We start from the raw sequence: 24,949 nt of genomic DNA on the forward strand, positions 1-24,949 counted from the left end.
GAACCACACCTTGAGAACCAATGTTTTCACTAAATGACTCCAGACAATATTTAATACCAATTATTTTTTATTTTCTCTTTACTATCAGTTGCTGCTTGAAGCTATCAATGTATTCTTTTGCTTTTAAACAGCATTCTATGCACATTTAGCCATTTAAAAACTCTCTATAACCCACCTCCTGTGTTATTTGTGGATTTTATGACAGCAGTTGCTGTTTAAGAGACTCCTTTCAATCACTAATTAGTTCCCTGGTGCACTTGGCTCATAAACGCCACGAAGACCTTGACTTCTCTTCTTAAATATTGCTTTTTTTAAATTTTAATGTAGAAAAGTATTGAGTGACTAAGATTCATGAATTTAAATATCTATCATAGGCCATTTTTTCCCCTTCCCAATGTTGAGGACTTTATGCCCATTGTTAAAGTAAACTAAATATGGCCTGAGAAGGACTCTGTGATTCTATATTTGAATCTTTGTGAATGAACTGTAACCTAGTTTAATAGTCAGACAAAATTGAAACTCTAACTTAATCGTATGCACCTGTAACAGTGGCTGAGTGTTGGCCAATCCCAGCAGCCATACTTCAACTACTCACAGAGGCTGAATGTTCAAACTGCGTTCAAGTAAGGCAAACATCAAGCTGTAACCAATTTCACCATTTCTGTACTTCACTTCCTATTCCTGTAAGCCACTTTTCCTTTTTTTGTTCATAAATTTGTTCTGACTATGAGGCACTCCTGGAGTCTCTGTGAATCTGCTGTGATTCTGGGGGCTGCCCAATTTGCGAATCTTTTACTGTTCAATTAAATTCTTTAAATTTAATTCAACTGAAGTTTTTCTTTTATCAGATGGTGTCAGAAGCAGGATCTGAAGTGGAGCTTCTAGTATGCCCCAGCAGCGCTGAGTGAACACGCAAGGTACCTGCAGGACCCACTTGTGTCCATTGATCTCTCAGAGCCACTGGGGATCATGGGTAAGCTCACTCTCAGATTTCAGAGCTCCACGGATTTGTGTTTTGAGCTCTCTGAGTTTCTTTGAGCAAATTTCTGATCTAAACTGGGTTTGGAGTCGTGACAGAAACTGGACTGGGTCTGGGAACAGATTTGATCCAAGAATTAACTGGCTTGGATCTAGTTAGAGGCCTCTTACTTCTGGCTGGGTCAGAAAAGAATTGGTAGTAAGTTGTAATATTGCAGGGGTTATAAACTTTGACTTTTAAAAATTCACAGGGATTTTTGTGTTCCACCCCTTTGTTTAATTTTTCTTGTGCACTTACGTAGGAAAAAATCATTGGCTAAGTTAATCAAGAGAACCTGAGAGTAAAGCCAATATTTTAGGTAAAAATGGGATCCTTAATTTCTTGAAAACTGAGTTCCTCCTGGCTTATACTTTAGGCCTGGGAGGCAGTGAAGTCTTACAGAAAGGACAAAATCTTACTAAAGATAACTTACAGTGGAACGTTCCGAATGAACAATGCATTGAAGTACATTTAAAAATGAAGGCTCTTGGTAAAGTCCCTTTTGGCTAAGAACGAGTTTGGCACTACAGGAGGTCAACTGCTATTGTCTTTGGAATAATCTGTCTTGCACTCTTTGCTGATGACTGTAGGTGACAGGATTAGGCATGTACAGGATCATGGGACATGGGGAGCTTTTTCCCCCCTGAAAGGGGAAACTTGAGAGCTGATGAGACTGCTGGAAAAGATCCCCTTTCTACTGAGAAGCAGCCACCTGAACTTTTCAGTGTGGCTGCAATGGGTGGGTCTTTCTCTGGCCTCCCTGATCATTTTGCCTTCCTGACCCTGCCACGGGCAATGCTTTTCTCTCTCACCTTTCCCTTATCTTTTCTATTACTCAGGGCAACCATCTTGCCCAGAGACCACATGTTGAAACTCCTGGTCGGAGGTTGGATTAACGATGGTGGGGCCCAAACAGAGACAAGTTGGAGCCTTGACAATTTGATATTGGGTGCTAAGCAGAGCGGCTAATGTCTATGTTTTGTCACCATATTTTACTCTGGCCAGAATGAAAAAAGATAATTTTCCTTTGTGATGCAGCTTGGCCCCCAAAGGTATGTTGCGAGAAGCTGAATCACTAGGGCCGCTCAGGGAAAGGAAAACCAGAAGCCTGGCATCCTGGCAAAAAGATAGTAATTTCTTACCACTCAGATTTTGGGCTTCTGTCTCTCTGTGCAGCAGAGTTTTCTTAGACCATTGTTCTGCTCTGAGAAAAAAAAATTATAAAGCGTTATAAAAGGTTTATAAAAATCTTACCTTATGGTCAAACTAATTAAAACTGAATAGATTTGTAAAATGTTACTTAAAACTAGCTTTAACATTAAAAATATACTAATGGAGACAAAAAATTTGGTTTTCTCTTTTAAAAAGGATTTTTATGTAATATTAAAAGATAATGAAGGATTTTTGTTTACCCTTTAAGTAAACTACAAAAGAAAAAGAGAGGAAGGGAAAGAAAGGAGACAGAGTCAGTTGGCTTCATGCTGTCTCCGCTGGGTCTTATTTTAGAAAGCTGAGTCTACTCTGTATAAGAATAATGTTTTTTCCTTTAAAAAATTTTTGAGTTATCATTTTGGCTAAATGGATGATTTATGGTAACCTAAGATTCTATTTTGTAATATCCGATGTTTCAAACCTTTAATATTTAACAAACCGTTCAAAATCAAACTCTAGATCATCATGCTAAATCAGCCAATACTAAAATTGTTTTAATGTACAGTTTGAATGAACTCCATGGTCTAAGTCAAATTACCTCTGATAACACATAAGTTGTCAGTGCTATGCACCTAAATCTTAGAAACAACTAGTATTCAAGAGGACGTAAGTCCAGTGTTAAGCAAGGACTCATGAAGAACCAGGATGGCCATCTTGTCCTTCCTGAGGCCTTAAAGCTTTTGTTATTAAGGTTTCTGCATTTCATGACTCAGCATGGAAAATAGAAAACAATCCAAATTGAATATATTGATGTGGTGACTTATAAATTGTGGGAGTAGTTTAAAACCAATGTTTTGGTTCCATTTTCCTGGGAAGACAATCAAAGCTTCATGTACGTTTGGCTACCTGATGGGCCATTTAAACATTTATAAAGGGATTTCATTCAATTGTCATTCTCAATGCATGTTTTCTGGTAGCGTAAAAACTTTCCCATGCAAGAGGACTGGTGTTATAACAGTGGATTATTATACTACAGTGTATTTTCACCAGGTAAAGAGAGCTTTTTGTGTTTCACTGAGGACAATCCCTTCACAATCTAGAGCCCTAAGACTGGATCTTCTGAGAACATTAGAGAAAGACTGTCCTTCCCATCCATACTTCAGCAAAACTTTGGAGGCTTGAGCCTTGGGTTCATAACCTCACAACTGAGAAGGGTCCCTCCACATTCCTGGAACTGTACACCCATTGGAACCTTTAAGGTAAAACTAACAAGGAAAGTTTCTCCCCAGAAGAAGACGGCATCCTTGATTCAAACAGTTTTTCCCAAGATTATAGATCATGACTTCTACTATCACAAGACTCTTATCTTTAAATATTTTTTCCTTGTTTTTGCTTCTATAAATAATAGGAATGAAAAGGGGTCTATTGTGTGCACTTATAGGGTATAGTTTTATTTGTGAAGGATTTTGCAGCCAGCCTTATACATGAATAACCTTATACTTTAATACATAAAAGATGAAGGCAAAATGTAGGTGAGAAACTTTGGTGGTACATATGTTGCCTCATCATCACTCAAAAATCCTCTTTATGGATTAAAGAGACTATTGCCAGGAGGCCTTCACTCTTCCAGCAGGACAACATTTTTCTGGGTCCTTTTTCCATAGTTCAGAATAAAAGACAATAATTAGAATTGTCACCCTCATAATAGGCTCTACAGCAAATTCTACTTTAAAAGCTATCGTTACACACAGACTTCAAATTCTCTTGTGGAAGTTATGCTAAGTTAATAGAAGTAGCTAAACAGAAAAGTACCTGTGCAGCTGCTGACACTTGTGGCCTATGGAAAAATACATCAAATGTAGATTATTAAAATTCAGTTGTAGGGTATTAATGAAAAGACCACTTAGTCAAGTGAGTAGACTCTTCATTCAGCTCATTATTAAATGTATTTAATTTTACATGGTTTGGTTTATGGGGACCTTGGGTAAGGGACCATACTCCAGACTCTTGGTATTATCCTCCCAATAGTCATAATAATATTCTCCCTGGTGCACTGTATTCTCTCAGAGGTTTTAAATGTTTGCAGGCAGCCATCTCTAGAACATCAAATGATCTCTCTTCAACTGGAATGACAAAAGTTGAAAGAAATGTGCAACCATGAGGACACTGTAACCTATGAATGACATGCTGAGACCAAAAACCCAAAATGATGGTAACTGAGAGTGGTGCTAAGGGCCCTAAGTATTGGTTACACTCTTGATAAAGTGAAACCTGGCCAAAAAGCAGAATTTTTTAAAAATAAGATTATAGAGGCCATTATTTTGGACTGAGCTCATGCACTAGGCCCCAACAAACCAAACCAAACCAAACCAAACTAAAATGGAGTCACTCATACTAAATGTGACATAATCAAACTAAGGCTTTAAGAAAACATAGATCATAGAACAGATCAGGTTTTGTTTCCTCCTGAAAACAGGATGTTCCAGCATAAGGAAGTACCCTCTATTCAGTCCTTAGTGCCTCCTTGCAAAACCCACTGTTCCACTGTTTTTCAGTGGGCTTCAAAATCATATAAGTACATTTACAAAAGTGATAGTAACATCAATGACTAAGGTTTTGGTCAATCTCTCAAAAAATTGAGAAAATGACTAAAAGGGGGGATTGTTAAAGCAAACTAAATATGGCCTGAGAAGGACTCTGTACGTCTATATTTGAGTCCTTGTGGATGAACTGCAACCTAGCTTAATAGTCAGACAAAATTGAAAATCTAACTTAATAGTATGCATTTGTAATGATGGTTGAGTGTTGGCCAGTCCCAGCAGCCATACTTCAACCACTCACAGAGGCTGAATGTTCAAACTACGTTCAAAAAAGGCAAAAGTCGAGCTGTAACCAATCTCACTGTTTCTGTACCTCACTTCTGATTCCTGTATGTCACTATACATTTTTTGTCTGTAAATTTATTCTGACCACGAGGTACCCCTGGAGTCTCTGTGAATCTGCTGTGGTTCTGGGGGCTGCCCAATTCACAAATCATTCATTGCTCAATTAAACTCTTACAAATTTAATTCAGCTGAAGTTTTTCTTTTATCACCATCAAAGATTATTCTACAATAGATCATAGGAAAATCTAGCAAACCACTCTGACTTGGCTTTTTAGTTTCCTCAACTCAGGAATATAGTTCCAAGGGCCTGGTGCTGTGTATCTGCTTTCTTGTTTTCTATCTATTTATTCAAATCTGGTCTTGTCTTTTGTCAATATAGTTCTAAAATCCTGTATAAGCCATGAAGTGTTCACAGAATTAGGTCTAGAAAGATTTTGAGGAGAGGTAGGACTCTTTTCTTTTCTGGTAACAGAGTAGATCCTTGATTCCTGAGCTGCTGCTTCTTAGATTAACAGTATATGAGTCAGGAAGCTCATGATTCTGGCCTCTTCTGATGTGATCAATTCCCCACTCTACTAAATTACAGATAACTTTGAGTACACTTTTGTGAGAAACTGGGCTGTCATGGGGAGCTATATTGACTCACTTGTTTCTTTGATTGCAGGTTGATCTTTTGCATTGCTTTCTTGGCTGTTCACTAGTAAATGGAAATAAACACAACCTTAAACACAGCCCAAGTCATCACTGTAGACCAACCTTTAGGGTCTAGTTAATTCTCATTCCCTCACATTTAGTTTCCTGTTCTAAACTTATATTTTATTTCAATATTGCTAGATAGTTTTACATAGGCACCTTCTACCTTATCCAATGGCAGTCATCTTCCAGGCCCACTCTGTACCTGTCTTTGGGCTTTGTGTTGCAGGAGAAATATAAAAAATTCTTTGTTTAAACCTCTGCAAGTTGGATTTTCTATTACTTCTAACAGAATACATTCCTTGGTTGATTCCCTCATACAATCAGAATCCTGGAGGTAGGACTATTCCAGAAGTGGTTAATTCAGTGGTTCAACAAAGTCATCAGAAATTGAGGGTCTTGCCATTTTTCTACCTCATAGTTGCTTGATGCTTGTAGCAGCTTCAGTCATCACATCCTTTCATACTAATGTCAAGAGAGAGGGAAAATAAAGAAATGTTTCTGTCCTGGTCTTTTTTAAGAGAAGAAAAATGGTTTCGAAGTCCCTCAGCCTACTTCTTATGTCTCATCAGACAGAATTTGGTCAGTGCCCACACCAAACTAAATGCTTGCCAAGGGAGATAAATAACCATGGCTGGCTCTGGCCAATCAGGACTCATTGCTGGGGATGAAGATGGGTCCTGTCTTCCCAGAAGGAAATATTAGGTTGGTGCAAAAGTAATTGTAGTGTTGTAACTGCCCAATGGGATCACCTTGACCACTGGCTAGACAGAGCCGATTTATCAAGACAAGGGAATTACAGTGGTGAAAGAATAATTCACTCAAAGCCAGCTATGCGGGAGACTGGAGTTTTATTATTACTCAAATCAGTCTATCTGGGCATTTGGGGATTAGAGTTTTTAGGGATAATTTGGTGGGTATGGGCTCGGAAAGTGGGGAGTGCTGATTGGTCAGGTTGAAGATAAAATCATAGGGGGTCGAAGTAAGTTCTTCTTGCTGACTTTGGGATGGGATCACATATCTGGTTGAGCCAGATGATCAGTCTGAGTGGTGTCATCTGCTGCAGGGTCTGCAAAATATCTCAAGCACTGATCTTAGGTTTTACAACAGTGATTTTATTCTCAGGAGCAATTTGGGGAGGTTCAGACTCTTTCGGTCAGAGGCTGCATGGCCCCTAAACCATGATACCTAATCTTGTAGCTAATTTGTTAATCCTACAAAGGCAGACTGGTCCCCAGCCAAGAAGGAGTTTTTCAGGAAATGGCTATTATCCATTTTGTTTCAGAGTTTAAACTATAAGCTAAACTCCTTCCCATGGCTAGTTCAGCCTACACCCAGGAATGAGCAAAGATGGTTTAGAGGTTTGAAGGAAGATGGGGTCGGTTAGGTCTGATCTCTCTCACTGACATAATTTCCTGAGTTATGATTTTTTCAAAGGTGGTTTGTTTTTGCCTTTTTTTTTTTTTTTAATTGCAAAGACCTCAATTACTTTTGCACCAACCGAACAGCTACTTGGAGGGCAATTAATAAAATCAAGGTTCTGTCAGAAGGAAGAAGTGGAGAAATGGATAATGGCTGTTGGCATAGCAACTGACAGTGTCTAGTGCTGAAATACCACTGGCTTCTTTGACCTGAGTCACTTTCATGGGTTCTTACACCACTTAGTAGAGAAAGTTCCTTAGTAACATACTGGATATTCTGGTAATTTGACATATGGAAACCCAAACTAATTTTTATTTGGGCAAGTTAGTTAAATTTACCAATGAATGTTATGTAACTTTATAGAATGGTGCAGGATGATGAACCCCAGCCAAACAGAAATAAAGTTAGAGTTAGAAAAGGTATTTTATTTTTAAAAATAATCATTAAAGATATGTCACAAAACAGTCCTTGCAGAAGACTTACTTTCATTTTACCTTTTGAATAACCTTACCTGTTGGAGAATAACTTCATTCTAGGCCAGATACCTTAATACAAATATCTGAAAAATGAGAGGCCACCTAGAAATGAGAAGAAAGTTAAATGATGTGATATCCTAGCCATTGTTTGTTTTTAAGGTGAAGATGTGAGGTGGCTCTTAATTAAGTTTTGCAGAGTTTTGCTGAGAAATTTTATCTCTGCCCTCAGATTTATTCCCACCTTCAGTGGTTTGTAAGGATGACTGAAGAGCCTGGTCACCTCAGAGCTGTAAGGGCTGGGCTCAGAAGAACACAAAGAAGGACGCTGGTGTTTTATGATTAGAATAGTATTTTAAAATATTTACAAATGAATAGAACTAGGTTCTATTCATGAATAACTAAGGTAGGCCTAGCTGAGCAAAATTATGAGACAGACTGTAATAAACAATGTATATTTATTTTTGAAAGATCAACTTGAGAAGGTAGGCATGCTGAGTCTAGCTATCACTCAAGGTAGAATTAACAATAGTCACTTTTTGCTTTAAAAAGAGATTAAGTTGTCCAATTCTTAGTGGTTCCTGGTAGCAGTTTATAGAAATTACTTAAAGATCTGCATTGGCATATTTATTATAGGAGATGTCCTTTCCCACTGGAATGTACCCATGGGATTTAGGTATATTTTATCCATTCCAAAAATCACTTTCTTATCCTTTAGTTCTTATCCCTTAGATATAGAAACATGTCCTCTGCAAACAGGGATAGTTTGACTTCTGATCTTCCTATATGGATGCCCTTTCTTTCTTTCTTTTGGCTTATTGCTCTGGCCAGGACTTCCAATTACTCTGTTGAATAGGAGTGGTGAGAGAGGGCATCCTTGTCTTGTGTCAGTTTTCAAGGGCAATACTTCCAGCTTTTTCTCATTCAGTATGTTGTTGCCTGTGGGTCTGTCATATATGACTCTTATTATTTTGAGGTATATTCCTTCAATACCTAGTTTATTGAGGGAATTGAACATGAGGAGATGTTGAATATTATGGAAAGCCTTTCTGCATCTATTGAGATGATCATGTTATTTTTGTTTAGTTCTGTTTATATGATTAATCACATTTATTGATGTGCATATTTTGAACCAACCTTGTCCCCAAGGGATAAAGCCTGCTCAATCATGGTGGGTTAGCTTTTTGATGTGCTGCTGGATTCAGTTTGCAAGTATTCTGTTGAAGATTTTTGCATCAATGTTCATTAAGGATATTGGCCTGAAATCTTTTTTTCTTTTGTCTCTGCCAAGTTTTAGTATCAGGATGATGCTGAGCTCATAGAATGAGTTAGAAAGGAATGCTCCCTCTCAATTTTTTGGAATAGTTTCAGTAGAAATGGTACCAACTCTTCTTTGTACATCTGGTAGATTTCAGCTGTAAATTCATATGGTCCTGGACATTTTTTTGGTTGGTAGACTATTTATTACTAATTCAACTTCCAGAGATGGTTATTGATCTGTTCAGGGAATCAATTTCTTCTTGGTTCAGTCTTGGGAGGGTGTATGTGTCCAGCAATCTATCCATCTCTTCTAGGTTTTCTAGTTTGTGCTTATAGAGGTTTTTGTAGTAGCATCTGATAGTTATTTTTATTTCTGTGGTGTCAGTGGTAACATCCCCTTTGTTGTTTCTGATTGTGTTTATTTGGATCTTCTCTCCTTTCTTCTATTAATCTAGCTAGCAGCCTATCTTATTAAAAAACCAACTCCTGGATTCATTGATCTTTTTGATTTTTGATTTGTGTGTGTGTCCTGATATCCTTCAGTTTAGCTCTGATTTTGATTATTTCTTGTCTTCTGCTATATCCTGTTTAATTCTTATGTGAACTGCATGCACCTAGGAATATAATCTGTGGTGTTGGTTCTATTTTCTTTTACTAGTTATACAATTTCACTTTAGACAAACTTATAACCATTTTGCATGTGAATTTTTTTCATTAGAAGACATGTAATTGCAATATTGTTTTCAAAATGAATAACTAATACCACTGTGTTGCTTTATTAATGCTATGCACGCTTGGGCTTTAAGAAATCATTTCTTCATATATTATTGCATTTACAAATATAGCTTTAGTTGAATCATTGACTATTAAACACCAAGTGATCAAGGGTTGTCAACTAAAAAGGGCCTTAAATCAAAGCAGCCTTTCCTCTACCTTCCCTTTGAAACAAACTACGAAAATTAAAGGACTTGCAATGTACTTCTATCCAATACGAAAGTAATAGATCTCTGGGAAATTATTTTAATAGTCTTATTAAGATCAAGATCAAAGCAGCTTCATGGCTGCCTTAGAATATGTATCAGTACACTTTGCTGCTGAGTGAAAAAAGTGAATTATAACAACAGCATGTAGAGGCAACACCATTTTGTTTTGTTTTTAAAAATGCATCCATGTATGTAAAAATTATGCATAGAAAGACCATTATGATATTCATTAAAATGAACTTTTTTAAACTGGAAAAAAGAGATATATGTCAGTAACAAGCATCAGTTTTATTTTTCTATGTGTCTGTATAGACATGAATTCTAGAAGTTTCCATGTATTTTGTTGTAAGGTTACCTAGAATACGTAGCAATGATTAGACCAAACAAAGACACAGTTTACACAACTGTATATTGTCAATTGACAATGGTAGAGAATATAACCAAGAATAGAATAACAAAAATGACAGAAGAACAAAAACATAAATTTTAAATCTTAAGAGTTATGTTTATCAGAGTTATGCTATTCCTTATTATTATATCTGAAGATGAGTATAATATTGGTAGGCAAGAATGTGAAATAGCTTATTATTGTGCTTAATATTCCCTCGTGTGAAATAATATTGGCATTTACATTCATAGGAGCACTGTAGTTTTCATTTTTGTTAAAACTCAGTAACAAACACATTTGTAATATGAAAGAGTTGGGTTCATTTCACTTTACATATAAGCAACTTCATACCCAGAGCTCATTAATTTATCCTCAAACCATGTATAAATTATTGAACCAGTCTTGTTTTGCTAGATAAGTGGAATATGAAAATGAGATCCCAACAGGCAATATTTATTAATTTCCATGAGGTCTTTATACGTTTCTCTTCTACATCTTAAAGATACAGAGAGAATTCCAGCATTTCTGATTTATTAAGGAATGAGTACAATCCAGTTAACCAAAAACTTTAGAGCAGGAGTTGAATTTTAAGATTTCTTTAATTTGGTTTGCCTTGGATTATCTCATAAGGACATGATTTTAAATTCATATATATGCTTCCACATGTGGATTCATCCCCTTTGTTCTTTTATTTTGTCTTTTTATTTAAGAAAACATCCTGGTGGGGCACAGTGGCTCACGCCTGTAATCCCAGCACTTTGGGAGGCAAGACGGGCAGATCACGAGGTCAGGAGATCGAGGCCATCTTGGCCAACATGGTGAAACCCCATCTGTACTAAAATACAAAAAAAGAAAAAAAAATTAGCTGGGCTTTGTGGCATGCGCCTGTACTACAGGAGGCTGAGGCAGGAGAATCGCTTGAACCCGGGAGCGAAGATTGCAGTGAGCCGAGATCACACCACTGTACTCCAGCCTGGTGACAGAGTGAAACTCTGCCTCAAATAAAAAAAAAAAAAGAAAGGAAAAGAAGAAAACATCCTTCATGAATTACTGATTTCTTAGATTATGTGTTCATATGCTCTTTCTCCTGATATTTACAAAGAGGTTTTTCCAGAAAATGATATGAGATTCCTGGAAGTAAGTGAATTGGCAGATAATTCAGGAAGATGTGAGAAATATATATTAATAACAAGTTGGAAAAATTCAGTGTATATAATGACACCAAGCATTAGTGAGGCTATGGGAGAAGATGAAACCATATACATGTTCATTGGAGTGTGAATTGGTTTCACCATTTTGGAGAGCAATTTGGGAGTACCTTGCAAATTAAAAGATGTACACGCCTTACCATCTCACTCTTGGATTCCTCTACCCTAGAAAAAACAAGGTATTTTTGCACAAAGAAATTCTTTGAGCAAGTTTGTAACAAGGGAAACAATCCACTTAACAATGAATAAATATATAAATCATGGTTTATTCAGACAATTACTATGCAAGTTTTATAATGAATGATCCAGATCTACACGAATAAATGTGATTAAAAAATGCAATGCTGAGTTTTTTAAAAGGTTGCAAAGGATACTTAAAGTATAATACATTCATTTAAATGTTAAACATAGTTTTATTTGTGAATGCTATGTACATAACAAATGTACAAAACCGTCCATGAAATTAATGCACACCAGCTTTAGAATAGTGATTACCTCTGGGAAGGACGATGGTAGGTTGAAGATATAAGGTACCTGTGACATTTCAATTTTAAGATGACAAAGTGAGCGAATTAAAGCAAAGAAAGCCGAATATTAACATGGGTTTAATCTTAGCATTTTAACAATGTTATACCTACAAGTGTCTTTCACATTATCTTCTGTATTCTTTTATGTGTTTAAATGGGTTCATCATGAAAAAGAAAAAAATTTCTAAGTGTTCACTCAGTGAAAGGCTGCATTCAACCAAGTGAATGTAATTCCCTTAGTGGGCAAAATTGAAGTAGGGGAATTGAAGAGGCTTTCTCCTAAGCTGGGCATGGAGTAGCTAAAGGAATTAATTTATCAGTGAGTGAACTTTTAAAGGGGATATTCTCATGCGAACTTAATCTATTCTGATACAGTCTTCTTTAAGAAAAAAAAACCTGAGCAGTTAACTTCTTTAACACTCCTATTTCTGCAGTAATACAAATAATGATAATATTATATAAGAACATTATATTCAGGTTCTACTCAATGATTTATATATTTTCTCATCTAATTCTCACAATGTCTCTATGAAGTAGTTGTTATTATAAACCACATTAAAAGATGGGCTAAAGTGCTTTTCCCATTCATATAGCAGAGTTAATCTATTACTGACAAGATTCACCAAGAGAATCATTTTCTCTGAGAACAACAAATTAATAAGTAAATAAACAAAATATTAGGGAAAATGGGGATGATCCTGTCAATATTCCTTCACTCTCATTTAATAGTGAACTCCCTATTCAGTTGCCATCAGTAGAGTTTGAAAATTAAGGAAGATTATGCTTATAAACTGACAGACCCTATATTGTTTCTTTTCAATACTAAATAGAATAATATTTCTTTTTGTTTTAGTGTTAGGAACTTCAAAAATAGTTTTCTTGAATATGAAAACATGGATTTTTATTAATAATCAGCTATCTGAATAGAAAAGTCATGGCTACTTCTTTTTTTTAATTCTTTGAGAGAGAGTCTTCTTCTGGAGTGCAGCAACATAATTTCAGTTCACTGGAATCTCCACCTCTTCGTTCAAGCAATTCTCATGCCTCAGCCTCCCGAGAAACGGGGATTACAGGCGTGCACCACCACGTCTTGTTAATATGGCTACTTCTTAATTTCCTTCCAGCTCATAAAATTTCTGTGTTCATATAGTTAGATTGATTAGATACTAATTCTGCCTTTGAAAAATAATAATTTGCTCATTTGAGCATTTAAAGGATTTTCAAATTGAGAAATTGTATAGGTAGAGTTTTGATATAATAAAGTCAAAGCAGAAAGATTTCCTAAAATATTTTTCAAGTATATTTATTTTTCTCAGAAATAAGAAAAGCTAATGAGGATGAGATGAGATTTTGTAGTAAGTTGACTAGTTTTCTGAAGTTATTTGAGAATAGGCTAAATTTTTTTAAAGAATTAATTGTAGCTACATTTATCAAGCCATCAAATGTTCCAATAAGCAATGATTAATTTCCAGGCATTGAGCTCTGCCTCTTTACAAATAAGGTCTCATTTAGTCCTGACAACATTTTAAGGTGGGTATTTTTACATTCACTTTACAGATTGGAAAACTGAAGATATGAGAGATCACATAGATCACATAAAGGGCACAAGGTTGTACAGCTTTGCAAATAGCAGAGTCATGATTCAATCTAGAATAGGATTTGAATTCATGCTCTCAATTCTGCTCTCCCTCAGGCTGTTAAGAAGAACTCTGTGTAAAACCTTCATAACTGATTTCAGGAAAAGCAGGCGAATCTGAGCTCTGAAACCTACCACCCTGTTTTATGGCAGGTTGAGCACATACTGCTTCTTGATGAGAAACAGTCACAAACAAGAATAGTAACCTAAGAGCAAATCAATAAGGGAGTTTTAAAAGATGGAGACAGAATTTAATGGAAAAATGTCTTTGACTTGGGAGAAGGGAACTATAATTTGTTTTTCTTCTTTTTTATCCATAAAAATATTTGAGGAGTAGTATTCTGAATTATTTTCCAGACAGAGAAACTGTAAAAGACTGCCAGAAAGTGAGTGAAGCTGGATTCAGAATAAAGTGTTTTATTATTACAAAAGCAATATGTGCACATGTTAGAAAACTAGAAAATATTAATAATCAAAGAAAATAAAGGAAACTTAGAAATTTATAACTATCATTGAGTAGTAAACACCGTTATGACCTTGGTGTTCACAACTCTACATACATTCTTTAAGAATCAAATCACGCCATGCAAAAGCTACTTGATTGTAGCTTTTTTAAAGTTTAAAAGCTTTTGTTTTTATACTTTAAGGCAAAAATGGGGCTATAGAAATGTCAATACAGTAAATGTATATCATTGATATTTTTGACTAAATTTCCATAAAACTCACTCACCTCAATACAGCATTATTTTCTTCTGTTCTCTATTTAAGATAGTTCATCATAATGATGACCTGAGACTTGATGCCAGCTTCTTGGTGCATGTGAGGACTTTCATGAATTGAACTGTAAACTTGACAAATCAGTGTCAATCATGATTCTTCTTCCAGGTTGGAAGGCTAAGCCAGGGCCAAAGTTAAAACAGAGACAACCATAATTTCTGAAAGATAAAAGAGAGCCTACAGGGTATATATTTTACACATGAGGAAAGTGAAGACCCCCCCCAAATAATGTCCAAGGCCACACAATTATTACTAGTTATTGATGAGACAGCATGGTGAAATCCACCTGGCCTAACATCTGACCCTTTGCTCTTTCATCTGCTGCATACTATCTCCCATTAAGGATCCCATCTCATGAGATTGGAAGATAGAGTACTGTGTGGTCTAGCCTTATTAGAGGCAATGTTTCCAACCTCCAGACTCATGGCCCTGCAGAAATCAGGAACAACTCTACAATTACAAAATCCCATAAGGCATAGTAATTGTCCCCGTTACACTTTAATAAAAGTCTTTTCTACCATGGGAAGAATGGAATGCTCATTAATAGGTCCTAGGATTTAGGACAGCCGTTGAAAGGGGTTTTTATTTCCTTTGTAAAGTCTGACTGGGCTATGAGGCATGGTGAGAGTTTGAGGTAGAGGAATGAAAGCAGACCAGAAGCTGGCCAGAAAATAGCTAATGATTTAACTTCACCAATGGGCATGTTTTCTTTTCCTCATCCTCTCTCTGTCAGTTGTCATTATTATCTTTGCCCTTTACTAAGAATTTTACAAAATATAACATATGTCATGCCTACTATAGACATTGAGCTCAGTGCTTTCATATGCATGATATTATTTAATGTTATGAATCAAATTATGCTATTTACACTGTACAGATTAGCAAACTGAGGCTTGACCTCAGTAATGTTAATACTAACCTTGTGTAATTTGGTCAAGGACCTCCAATCCATTCTAACTTGTCTTTGGGTGTCCAGAGCCCATGCTGTTTACAATCTGGTACGCTATTCTTCTGATAAACATCCAGGAAGGGTTGATGTCCCAAAATCCAAGTCAGAGTGCAGAGCAAGATGGAAAGTGCTCTGTAGGGTGGCATGAGAAGAGGGGTCCAAGCTGGGGCACATGGGGTTTAAGGTAAAGAGCTTTCTGGTTCACATTGTCCAGGACTAAGGAATTTGATTCCTCTGACCATCCCCAAGGACATGCCCTGGGAGTAGGGCTAGAAGGGTCCCCAGGCTGAGGTTCAGGGCTGTACTTTTTGTCCAGCTGCGAACATAGATGAAAATTAGGAATCAGAGAAGAAACCTCTATGATTTATGCTAGATGCTCATGGAGGTACCACAGAGTGTAATTCACTCTGAACCTCCTACAACAGGCATTGATGTAACAGACTGATCACAGAGCTCATTCACTTCTGAATACACTGCCAGGTGCTCTCATGGGATTGGAACCTAGAGAGGAAATTCATCAACCTGGACTGTTAAGTGAGTCATAAGACACAGACTTCACTTACCCACTGGAGTGGTATTTATATGCACCGTTAACAGGGATTTTATGTTCTGTGGAATTACTTCTCTTTCTCAGTCCAAGTTTATTTTACATATATTGTAGAAATATTTGACAACTACTCCAAAAAAGAGACAGTAGTGGAGCCAAGTCAACGAAGCTTCCATGTTGTATTCAGTTCCTGGCTAATGAGAGATTTATTTGTGTTCAGTCTCAGGGCAGAGATGAGAATGGTGAGGATCTTCCAGCCAAAGAAAAACATGTTCAAGTAACAATATAATGGTGAAAGGGTATACTCAAGCTAATAAATGTCACTCTGAAAGGTAGTGAGCCAGCTTTATTTTTGTATTGCCACTGTCAGAGTATGCACATTTTTGATCTGAATATTTATAGCAATAATATAAAAAGTGTGATCTCCAGACCAACAGGATGAGAATCAACTGGATCAACTTGAAAATGCATTCTCAGGCCCCACACCAAACCTACTGAATTAGAAACTCTGGGGGTGGGGACGAGTCTTCCAGGAGACTGTGATGCAACAAAAGTTTGAGAAGCACTGATCGGCAGCATTACACCATTTAATTGTCAGAGCAGCTATATGAGCTAAGTATGATCATCTTTGTTTTACAGAAGAGAAATCCAAGAAATGTCAAATTAATGAAAAGTATCATGTTCAAGATCACACAGCTAGTAACTGGCAAAGTTGAGATTAAAATTCATCATTATAAGGCTCCAGAATCTATATACTGTGCTACTTCCAGATGATTTTAACTATCAACTGCATTTAATTATCTAATCCATTTGAACATTTTCTCTAGAGATAATTATATCATATCATATATTTGATAATATATGTTTATTTTGCTTTTCATCTAGCACTGAAATGATATAATATGCGAAAGGGGAGGCAATAACTCCACTTTCATCCTCTTAGGGTCCCAGTTGGGCTGGAAGATTAAATTGACACAAGACAGATTAACAGGAAAAAAGCATACAAATTTATGTAACACAAGTTTTAGGTGGTACAGGAGCTCTCATAAAGAAGTGAAGACTCAGAGAAGCAGTTAGAGTCTATCACTTACATACTGGATTGGACAAAGGATAGCAAATTGTGGGATGTGGTATGGCAGAGGGGCTTGGGCTAGGTTAGTTAACTGGGTAGAGAAGTGACTAGGAAGGTAAGAGTTAATTTAACCAAGTTCGTTTGTAAAGATATCCCTGAGTCTCAACTTCCCATTGTTTGGATGAACGGAGGCAAGATGGTGCACTTCCGGGTTCTTCATCGCCCCCACCACCCCCCCAGCTTTTCCCGTGCACGCAAAAATGCAGCTGGCGCCTGGGAAGGTGCAGACCAACTGGGCATGCGCCAGGTGATGTCCATCCGAAGAGACCAACAGTTACCTGGTCGCACCTGTGGAACGCCCCCCCCCCCACACGCCCGTGCCCCGCCTATTGCCCTCCCATTCCTAGAAAAGCCGCTCCGGAGGGACGCCACGCGCGGCCTCCCTCAGTCCTTCACTCCTGTCGGGATGTCAGGACTCCAGGAACGCCGTCCGAGAGCCCCACGGGGGGACTCTGTCGGCCTTCTTTGCCGGAGGCCGACAGACTTCTTCCCCACACCTTAAGTGACCAAAATAAACTTGCAGTTTTGCTCCTACACTTGCCTAGTCGCTGGTTCTTTTGTGCCCGCTCTGGTGGTCTTAGAAAAACAAGTCAGTTGGTGCCGAACCCGGGAGGAGACCCCTCCTCAGGGCCCCCAGGGTCTGGGGAGCCGCCTCCTCCTCCTCCTGGTTCCACGCCGCAGACGGACCAGGACCTGAGACCCGCTTCCCTCACTCTCACGGCCTCTCTGGGGTAAGTGCCCTTGTCTCCTCTTTACCTCCCTCGGCCAAAATCCTGCGCAGGTCCGAGGTCCATTTGGAGCCACCAAGTGGCTCGGGAGACCCGTTCAGGACGGAGACGTCCGCCTGAAGGTAATCTCCACTTTGGCTCCATGAGCCTCCAGTCTGTCTCTGCTGGTTCCAAAGGACGCTTTGAAGCCAGGCAGGGATCCATTCCATTTCCATTGTGTCCATTGTGTAAGTACAGAGGAAACAAACGGGAAACCCCCAGTTCAAATTTCCAAAGACCACCGGCCTCTCTGGGGTAAGTGCCCTTGTCTCCTCTTTACCTCCCTCGGCCAAAATCCTGCGCAGGTCCGAGGTCCATTTGGAGCCACCAAGTGGCTCGGGAGACCCGTTCAGGATGGAGACATCTGCCTGAAGGTAATCTCCACTTTGGCTCCATGAGCCTCCAGTCTGTCTCTGCTGGTTCCAAAGGACGCTTTGAAGCCAGGCAGGGATCCATTCCATTTCCATTGTGTCCATTGTGTTGGTAAAGAAGAAACAAACGGGAAACCCCCCAGTCCAAATTTCCAAAGAGCACCCCCTTAGGGTGCCTCCTAGCCAATTTAAAAACCTTACAGCTTGAACAAGACCTTAGGAGGAAGCGGTTAATTTTCCTTTCCACTGTGGCGTGATCGACCTCAGCAATTTCTGCCAGTGGCTAGGCAAGTGGTCTGAAATTAATTACATTCAAGGCTTTTGGGCCTTACGCTCTCGTCCCGATCTGCCCTATACTCCTCTTTCTCTCCCCGCTCTCTCCAACCCCTCCTCCTCCTCCCATCCAGACTCCTCCTTCCTCTTCCTTATCTACTAGTAATCCACTCAGTCCCGTGCCTCCTTCGGGGCCCCCAACTGGCTGTCTTAAGTCCCCTATCTCTGCCCACACCCTCCTACAGTGTTAGCACCTTTGCGAGAGGTGGCTGGGGCGGAGGGGGTAGTCAGAGTACATGTCCCTTTTTCATTGGCCGATCTTTCCAAAATTGAGAAGCGTTTAGGTGATTTCTCAGCTAATCCTACCATCTACATAAAGGAATTTAGATACCTTTGTCAGGCCTATGACTTAACTTGGCATAACCTCCAGGTTATCCTAACCTCTACCCTAAACTGAGGTTCTAACCCAGTATACCCAGTTAGATCCGGCCTCCCCCACAGGGGCCACCATTTTGGCGTCTTATTTCATTTCTCAATCAGCTCCTAACATTCGTAAAAAACTTCAAAAGGTAGAGGATGGTCCTCAGGCACCAATACAAGACCTGGTTAAATTAGCCTTTAAGGTCTATAACTCCAGAGAGGAGACGGCAAGCTCGCCTTGAACAGAAGTTACAGCTCCTAGCAGCGGCTTTACAGCCCAGTCGTAACCCCAGGCCAGAGAGTACACACTCCGCAGACTCCAAGGCTACAAAAGGAGCCTGCTATAAGTGCGGCAAGGCAGGACACTATGCCAACAGGTGTCCGCAAGGTCCCCGAGCCCCAACGCAGCCTTGCTATAAGTGCAAGGCATCAGGACATTGGGCCAGTAAATGTCCTAACCCTCGTCCACCAGCAACCCCCTGCCCTGCTTGCTAGCAGGGAGGACACTGGAAGTCTGATTGCCCCACCCTGAGAACAGGTGCTGCGTCTCCACGTGACCCCCTTTCCCAGGATCCTGGGAGCTCCTTCCAGCTCCTACATCTGGACGACAACTACAACTGAAGGTGCCGAGACTTGGGGACCCCCATCACCCTTGCCGAGCCGCGGGTAACTCTCCTGGTAGCGGGTAAGACAATCAATTTTTTAATCAACAGCGAGGCTGCCTATTCTGTTTTGCCGTCCTTCTCTGGACCTAGCCTTCCATCCAATATCTCTGTAGTAGGAGTAAGCGGAAAGCCATCCACTCCACAAAAACTCCACTCCTTAATTGCTGCCTGGCCAACAACTACTCTGCGCACTCGTTCCTCATTCCCAGCTAAAAAGGGCCCCTACCGAAAGCAATCAGTGGAAATCAGTTTGGCTTTCCCCCACTCGCCTCAAACTTCCTAAATTTTCTTAACTATCTCATACTCCTCAACCTTGCTGGGACCTTCCTTCTGGGTTTTGCCCCTATTCCAACAAATGCTTCCATTCCTCATTCCTGTACTAATACTGTGCCTTATTTTATTCTTCATCCGTAAGTCCAAATACCAACCATGGGCCCCGACCTTAACGACGCCCCTTAACAGCAGGAAGTAGCCAGACAGACCACGGCGCCCCTTATCACTATTACCAATAAAAGGTTGGAATGTTTGGATGAACGGAGGCAAGATGGTGCACTTCCGGGTTCTTCATCGCCCCCGCCCCCGCCCCCCAGCTTTTCCCGCGCGCGCGAAAATGCAGCCGGCGCCTGGGAAGGTGCAGACCAACTGGGCATGCGCCAGGTGATGTCAATCCGAAGAGACCAACAGTTACCTGGTCGCACCTGTGGAACGCCCCCCGACACGCCCGTGCCCCGCCTATTGCCCTCCCATTCCTAGAAAAGCCGCTCCGGAGGGACGCCACGCGTGGCCTTCCTCAGTCCTTCACTCCTGTCGGGTTGTCAGGACTCCAGGAACGCCGTCCGAGAGCCCCACGGGGGGACTCTGTTGGCCTTCTTTGCCGGAGGCCGACAGACCTCTTCCCCACACCTTAAGTGACCAAAATAAACTTGCAGTTTTGCTCCTACACTTGCCTAGTCGCTGGTTCTTTTGTGCCCGCTCTGGTGGTCTTAGAAAAACAAGTCACCCATCCTTGATAAGAATAATGCTTTCCTTCTGGTATAGGGAGAACATTTCTCACATGGGAATTTTAATTCCTGCTTTTAAAAAGTAGAATGAAGGTCAAAGTGATCTTCCATCTACTGTTTTTTTTTTTAAAGTACCTTTGGTTGAAAATATTGAATGTTGGCCGGGCGCGGTGGCTCAAGCCTGTAATCCCAGCACTTTGGGAGGCCGAGGTGGGCGGATCACGAGGTCAGGAGATCGAGACCCTCCTGGCTAACACGGTGAAACCCCATCTCTACTAAAAATACAAAAAAAAAACTAGCCGGGCGCGGTGGCGGGCGCCTGTAGTCCCAGCTACTCGGAGGCTGAGGCAGGAGAATGGCGTGAACCCGGGAGGCGGAGCTTGTAGTGAGCTGAGATCCGGCCACTGCACTCCAGCCTGGGCGACAGAGCGAGACTCCGTCTCAAAAAAAAAAAAAAAAAAATATTGAATGTTGCGGGAAGTCAGGACCCCGAACGGAGGGACCGGCTGAAGCCGCGGCAGAAGAACATAAATTGTGAAGATTTCATGGACATTTATTAGTTCTCCAAAGGAACATCCCTGAGAAAGAGAATGCACCCTGAAGGTAGGCCTATAGACGGCCCCTTTTAAGGCGTCCCGTTTTTTATGGTTGAAGCTGATGGGATGAAATAAGCCCTGGTCTCCTATAGTGCTCCCAGGCTTATCAGGTGGACAAAAATTCCCACCTAATGAATTGTGGTCAGACAGGTTACCTGCTCTCAAACCCTGTTTCCTGATAAGATGTTATCAATGACAATGCGTGCCCGAAACTTCATTAGCAATTTTAATTTCTCCTCATCCGGTGGTCTGTGGTCTTGCCCTGCCTCCATTTGCTTTGTGATATTTTACTACCTTGTGAGGTGTGTGATCTCTGTGACCCCCACCCTATTTGTGCACTCCCTCCCCTTTTGAAAATCGCTAATAAAAACTTGCTGGTTTTAAGGCTCAGGGAACATCACAGATCCTGCCGACATGTGATGTCTCCCCCGGACACCCAGCTTTAAATTTCTCTCTCTTGTGCTCTTTCCCTTTATTTCTCAACCCAGCCGAGACACTTGGGAAATAGAAAAGAACCCATGTTAAACATCGCGAGCGGGTTCTCCTGATAAGTCAATATGTCAGAGCAGCATATCTTGGGGTGGCGTGTTCATAACTCCTTCAGGAACCATCTTCAGCATGGAATGATCTGGAAAATCTTTCTGATCAACCATTTCCCTTCTATTTCCCTTCAGTTCTTTTTCTTCCATAATTTATTTTGAAAAAAAATTCAAAGCTACAAAAATTGAAAGAATAGTCTAATAAACACGATTACATTTTTAACCTAGTTTCCAAATACCATTTTGTCACTTTTACTTTATTTCTCTCTGTGTATAGATAGGTGTATGTTTATATATTCCCCATGCACATTTTCCTGAACTATTTGAAAGTAAGCTGCGGATATTATAACAGTTCATTTCTAAATAACTCAGTATATGTCTCTAATAACAAGAGCTTTCACTTACATAATCACAATATTATTAGTATGCCCAACAAGTTTAACGTTGATTCAACAATATAATCAAATATACAGTGCATATTCAAGTTTCCCCAATTATTATTATTATTATTAAGACAGAGTCTTGCTCTGTCACCTGGACTGGACTGCAATGGCGTGATCTCTGCTCACTACAACCTCTGCCTCCCAGGTTCAAACAATTCTCCTGCCTCAGCCTCCCAAATAGCTGGGATTACAGGCACCCACCACCATGCCCAGCTAATTTTTGTATTTGTAGTAGAGACGGGGTTTCAACATATTGGTCAGGCTGGTCTCGAACTCCTCACCTCAGATGATCCGCTTTCCTTGGCCTCTCAGAGTGCTGGGATTACAGGTGTGAGCCATCGTGTCCAGCTTCTTTGAAGTATTTTTGGGTGGCATATAGGAAAAAATGGCCAGAGACAATCTTTTATGTTTGAATTTTTTCAAATTCTTGTAATAGTAGCCTACTTTTAAAAGATCTGCTTAGAATTTGGGTCACAGACTTGATGTCTGGTGGATTTCTACATCTCTGTGAGTTTAGTCATCTTTCAGAAGTATTACATATATACAAGTGAGTATGGCATATATCAATATGCTTTATATATATACACACATACATTTAACTTTTATGAGAAAAAATCTTTATACAGTCATGTGTCACTTAATGATGGGAGCACATCCTGAGAAATGCATCAGTAGGCCATTTCATCATTGTGCCAACATAAGAGAATATACTTCCACAGACCTAGGTGGTATCTCGTATTCTACAGATAGGCTATATTGACAGTGTGGCCTATTGCTCCTAGGTTACAAACCTGCGCAGCATGTTACTGTACTGAATATTGTGGGCAATTGTCACATAATTGTAAATATTTGTGTATCTAAACATGTCTAACATAGAAAAGATACAGTAAAAAAATACAGTATAAGAATAAAACATGGTATGCCTCTATAGGGCACTCACCGTGAATGGAGCTTGCATGACTGGAAGCTGCTTTGGGTAAGTCAGAGAGTGAGAGGTGAATAAATGTGAAGCTCTCACTTCACTGTACACTGCTGTAGACTTTATAAACACTGTACACTTAGACTACACTTAATTTATTAAAAATATTTTTCTTTCTTCAATAATAAATTAGCCTTGGCTTACTGTAAACTTTTTCTATATAAACTTTTTAATTTTAAAAAACGTTCTCACTCTTTTACAGTGACACTTAGCTTAAAACACAAACACATTGTACAGCTGTATAAAAATATTTTTTCTTTGTATCCTTATTCCACAAGCTTTTTTCTACTTTTAAAATTTCTAATTTTTACTTTTTAAAGTGTTTTTGTTAAAAACTAAGACACAAGCACACACATTAGTTTAAACCTACACAGGGTCAGGATCCTCAGTATCAATGTCTTCCACCTCCATATCCTGTCACACTGGAAAGTCTCCAGCAGTTATAATCACATGGAGCAGTCATCTTCAATAACAATGCCTTCTTCTGGAAAACCTCCTGAAGGCTGTTTACAGTTAACTTTATACAACTATAAATAGAAGGAATGTGCTCTAACAATGAAGATATAGGAACCAGTAACATAGTTGTTTATTATCATTATGTACATAATTTATTACATTATGTAATAATTACTATGTAATAATAATTGTATGTGCTAGACTTTTATACAACTAGCTGTGCAGTAGATGTGTTTACACCAGCATCACCCAAGAATCATGTGTTGTGCTACAATGTTAGCAATGGCTGCAATGTCACTAGGCGATAGGAAATTCTCAGTTCGATTATAACCCACGTGGTCCATCTTTGAAATGTTGTTTTGCGGTGCATGAATGTATTTTATGTGATAATATGAGTCACCACTAGGTTTTAATATTGCTACAGGGAAAATAAATAACTAAGGTGCAAATGATCTGTGTTCTTTCTTGAATAAAAGTGAGAAAACAAATCACAACAATTGGAAGCAACTTTTAGAGTATGCGGAAAGTAATAAACACAATGAATTGTGAGAAAGTAAATTTTGTGATACAGTGGATGAACTGGGATTAAAAGTAGTAAATTACTATTTTTATAAAAATGCCATTTAAAAATTATAAGAAAAAGTCACTTCATGATCATTTAGACTTGCTCTTGTGAATTAATAATATATGTATTTAAAAAGCATGTGTAGGAAACCAAGAAAAACTGGGAAAAGTAATTTAGGATTATTTATAAAGTAGAAATTAAGAGAAATTAGGCTGAGTGTAACAATTTTCCAGCTGTGCCCCTTCTGGTTTTCTTGAAAGTTGTGGCTTCTTAGTGCTGGGAAAACCCAGAAAAAGCCCAAATCTGTGGTTGAGTTAGTGGTTTGGATATTAGAAGTGTATCTGCAAAACTTCAGAACAAATCTGTTACTTTAAATTAAGCTCCTAATAATTTATTTCTTCAAATTTTTCATCATTCTTCCATTAAAGAGTGTATATCTGGGGGGTACACTGTCCCATGCAGCTCACTTAGGTGGAGAAAATTTTTCAGAGTTTGAATTTTTCAGAATTTGAGGCAAACCATCTTGATCTTTCAGGTGCAAACAGTGTCACCGTGAACTACTGGACAGTTGTACCCTGCACACTGGCTCCTAGCCAAGAAGAAAATGGGGCCAAACGGATTGCCAAGCCATGCACTGTGAGCACATGCTTCAAAAGGACCAAGAGGCTTCCGCCCAGAGGGCCTTTCTATAATTTATGCAAAGAACACAAATGGGCTGTTAACCCTAGCCAAATTTACAACATCGATACAATTTGGAGATATTCTCCATTAAGTGTTATTCCCACATGACTCAGGAACAGAGACGGTGAGTGGCAGATGAAGGC

The 24,949-nt window shown here is 39.3% G+C and overlaps 1 long non-coding RNA gene across 1 annotated transcript; it reads left to right on the forward strand.

Moving 5' to 3' along the window:
• Positions 1-3,385: 3,385 nt before the first annotated feature.
• LOC117086339 lies at positions 3,386-24,949 on the forward strand. Its single transcript, XR_004438296.1, has 3 exons — positions 3,386-3,429; positions 23,057-23,101; positions 24,661-24,949. It is a non-coding gene; the product is annotated as an uncharacterized LOC117086339 (long non-coding RNA).

Source organism: Trachypithecus francoisi, unplaced genomic scaffold, assembly GCF_009764315.1.
Source record: "Trachypithecus francoisi isolate TF-2019V2 unplaced genomic scaffold, Tfra_2.0 Lachesis_group1, whole genome shotgun sequence".
Classification (NCBI taxonomy): domain Eukaryota; kingdom Metazoa; phylum Chordata; class Mammalia; order Primates; family Cercopithecidae; genus Trachypithecus; species Trachypithecus francoisi.